Below are 4,693 nucleotides of genomic sequence, written 5' to 3' on the forward strand. Positions count from 1 at the left end.
AGAGCTTTGAACTGCTACTAATTTTTGATTGTAGAAAGATAATAAAATTCTTGTAGATTGTATTATCAGATAATATCAGCAAACTGCTGTCAAAAATAAGACAAAACGTGCTGATATATTACATGCTGTATCAGCAAATTCGTAACTTAACAGAAACTTAACAGAGCCTGCTGACATAACCTGACGGTAGATTCGTTTCTCAAAATATAATATGAGAAATTAGTTATAAAATAGTAAAAAAAATATTCGGAGATTCAGAAAGCACATTCCGAAAAAGCTTGGGAATCTTTAGGAGATTTGCCTATTCGATTTAGATTTACATATGCCAATTCTTATAAGATTTCTGGATTTCTTCTTACAAGAAACAAGTCCATCTCGTGGCAAGACTATATGAAATTGACTGATTTTGCTCGGTTTCTGCTGTCAAGTTATGTCAGCAGATTTTACTTGGTTTCTACTTGCAATCTGCTATCAGATTCTAACTGTCGAATTCTGTTTTATTTCTTATTGTCAGTCTGTTTGTATAGGATATATTAACAGCTAGGTTCTGTTGGCAGAACAGGAGCAGAATGCGACATCAGTTGTGCTTAGTCTGTTAATATTTTCTGATCAAGTCTGCTATCAGTCTGTCGATATCCTGCTAACTCTGGATATCTAAACAGTTTAAAACAGATTCGGATCCGAAAGATCCAATTTTGATATTTTATCTCGAATCTATTTCTATCTCGGATATCTGGATACTCGGATAAACGGATAACATTGGTCAACATGATTTTTGCTGTTTGAACAAAAGATACCATTTCTGATATATTTTCGCGCGCTGAACACGAATCCGGCAATAAAATTGGTCTATCATGTCAGGTTTTTGCGAAAAGTGAAGTTAAAGGTGTCAAAATTGACATTTTTTGACATATTTGTGATTTTTTTGCTAGCGAAATAAATTTTTTTTCTACGTTTACGGCATCTTAAAGTGCCAACTTTTATCTTTAAAATATATTTTTTTTAATGCCATACGTTTTTTTTCACTGAGATAATTTCTGCGTAATCATCAAAGAAAAATGTTTCGTGCCAAAAATGTTTTTGAAAAAGTTTTAAGAATCGTGAAATGATTTTAGTAGCTAGGTTTTTAAGGTCATTAAATTCGAATCTGAAGTCAAAATTTCGAAATTCAAAATGGAGGATTTAATATGGCGGAAAAATTTATCCTCGCAAAAAAATGTTTATCACTAAAATTTGTCATTTGCGCTTTAATTTAATTTAAAAAATATTGTTTACAATTTAATTTTAGAATTTTAAACATTTGTAAAAAAATTTCAAGTTTAAATTAAGTAAAAATATTGTTACTGGGCAGAGAAGGTCCTGCATTTTGTTTTTTATTCTGTAGATCATTTAGCCATAAAAAGAGCAATTTTACAATCTTTCTATATTTTCCAAAGTGCACCACGTAGAGGCAATCTACATTACACTCTTTTTTTTTCATTTTATATATATATATTTTTTTATTATCTACATTATTTTTATTGTTTTTAAATTTCTTTAGATTTATAATTTTATATATATAAATTATTTCATCTTTTTTCTTAAATTATAATAATTAAAGTATTGTAAATGTTATTTAACTTTACTAGGGTTACTTTAGTTACATATTGTCAAAGCAGCGTCTTATACACTTAAAACACTAACAGTGAATGGGTCAAGGAGAACAAAAAAGTCTTACACTATTTTGAAATATTCGCTAGTTTTCGAATTAAAAAAGGAAACATCTAAGCCAATATGGGGTTAAGCTGCGCCACGCGAATTCGTAGCATGTTCCAGCCCCGTTGCGCTTCATTCCACAGCAACGGCGCGCAGGGAGAGATGAGGAAGGGGGGGGGGGAGGGAGAGGAAAAAAATAGCGAAGATTTTTAAGACTTTTGTTCTTCTTGATCTATTCACTGTTGATGTCTTAAGTGTGAGGAATTGAAAAAAACTTCATAAAAGAAAGCGTATGACGCTACTCTTTGATAATATATAACTAAAGCCCTAGTAAAGTTAAATAACATTTACAATACTTTAGTAACTTCAATTTAAGAGAAAAGATAAAAAAAATTATATATATAAAATTATAAATCTGAAGAAATTTAAAAAGCAATAAAAATAATCTAGATAATAAAAACAATGAAAAAATATAAATAAAAAGATATAAAATAAAATGGCTAAATGGTCTGGACATAAAAAACAGAATGCAGGATCTTCTCTGCCCAGTTAACAATTTTTTTACTTAATTTAAACTTGAAATTCTTTTACAAAATTCTAAAATTAATATTGTAAACAATATTTTTAAAATTAAATTAAAGCGCAAATGACAAATTTTAGTCATAAACATTTTTTTACGAGGACAAATTTTTCCGCCATATTGGATCTTCTATTTTGAATTTCGAAATTTTGACTTCAGATTCGAATTTAGTAACCTTAAAAACCTTGTTAAAACTAAAATCATTACACAATTTTTAAAACTTTTTCAAAAACATTTTTGGCACGAAACATTTTTCTTTGATGATTACGCGAGATTATCTCAGGGGAAAAAAACATATGGCGTTAAAAAAAATATATTTTAAAGATAAAAGTTGGCACTTTAAGATGCCGTAAACGTAGAAAAAAAATTTATTTCGCTAGCAAAAAAATCACAAATATGTCAAAAAAATGTCAATTTTTACTTTAACTTCACTTTTCGCAAAAACTGACGTGATAGATCAATTTCATTGCTGAATTCGTATTCAGCGCGCGAAAATACATCGGAAATGGTATCTTTTGTTCAAACAGCAGAAAAAAAGTCTTAAAACGTCAACCTGTGTAATCGTCTCTACATATGTATATTTTTATGTAAACCCTGTGTGTGTGGGTGTGTGTGTGTGTGTGTGTGTGTATGTGTGTGCAGGATTTCATAAAAATAAATTTTCAGTGCAAAAATGAAAAAAAAGAGAAATGCTCTCCAATGATCTTGATCTTAACAATTGTTATCTAGGACGTAACTTTCAAGTCTTATAACGATAGAAAAATACTTCATGAAAAATTTTTTTATTGTAGTGTTTTGGAAAACTCTCGAGGTGTGCTACAAGAAAATGCAATGAAAAATAAGGGGTTCTATCTAGATTTGATCTTGGTAGTGCCTATGCAAAATTCGTTATTTCCACTTTTTTTTCCTCAAGAAAACAACTTTCATATAAAACTTTCTTTCTTAATTTCTGAAATATTCGCCTGAGACGATTAAAATGCTCCATCCTGTATACATATGTATATTGTATATACAGGGTCCCAAAATTATCACCAAATATTTCATGAGCAGGAAACTAAACTAAGTTGAAAAGTTCTCTACTATTTTGCAATTTTCGCAATAGTTAACAAGATATTAATTACTAAAAATTGCCGAAAATTGATCTTCAATAATTTTTTACTCAATCATCATAAAATATCATCAATTTTAAAGAAAAACAGCAAGAGACACAAATTATTTATTTTTATTTTCTTCTCATAGAACTCTAAGAATTTTTTCAGAATTTTTTATCAACTTTTTAATACTCCATTTTCTTTTATTGTCAACTATTTTTACCAATATGAGAAAATATGTAGTATTAAAAGTATTAAAAAATTCTAAAAAAAATTCTGAAAAAATTCTCAGAATTTTTACGAGAAGAAAATAAACAATTTTTGTCTGTCGCAGTTTTTCTGTAAAATTGATAATATTTGAGTAAAAAATTATTAAAAATCAATATTCAGCGACTTTCAATAATTAATATCTTGTTAACTAATGCGAAAAATAGCAAAATGGTAGAGAACATTTCGACTCAATTTAGTATGCTCTACAGAAGAGCGCTTGACAAAAAATTTTGGGACATCTTGTATTTCGATATTCATGTAAATATTAATGCTATTATTGAACGCTTTTCAAAGAACAAAAAAGAAAGCTAGAATTTATTATATAAGTAATAAGTAAATATTTACATTTTGTTACATTGCCCCTCTTCCATAGAATAATTCTTTGGATCCACCATTGTAAATGAGATGAGATAAATCTTTTTCAAATCCTTTCTTTTGAACAATCTACGCTGTTCTACATATATAATTATTATTATGAAGACGATATAGACAACATTAGCATCATTGTTGATAATGGGACGTTCTGTAGATTCGAATATTTCTTAGGACAATTTAAGCGGTATCTTCGAAATATATTTTCGAAATATAGAGTTTTTATGTGTATTTCATTTATCGCAGTCAATCTATAATTTTAGCAGATTATAGTTTTTATCAAATAAACAATATGGATTATCGCGCTTATAGCGATCCCTATTAGTTTTTTCATTCGAAGATATAAGAGTGTTAAAATATATCCCATGTTTCTAACGTTTGTTAATTTTGTAAAATTCCTTCATGATGTTTCATAGATACATAAAATGATAACAAAATTATTAAAAAATTACAATATATTATTCTAAATCACTTCAAAGTCATCATTTAAAAATAATATTTGGATCATATATATGTTATTTTTTAATAAGTAATAGTTTTTTTAATCTGTGCTCTAATAGAAAAATATTATAAAATAAATGACAAAAATCTCAATTTGTTAATATCTCAGTTTTTTAATATAAGTTCTTCCTGTAATATTCAAGATTATTTATATAAAGTTATTGTATATATATATATATATATA

The sequence above is a fragment of the Atta colombica genome, unplaced genomic scaffold (assembly GCF_001594045.1).
Source record: "Atta colombica isolate Treedump-2 unplaced genomic scaffold, Acol1.0 scaffold29, whole genome shotgun sequence".
In the NCBI taxonomy this organism is placed as follows: Eukaryota; Metazoa; Arthropoda; class Insecta; order Hymenoptera; family Formicidae; genus Atta; species Atta colombica.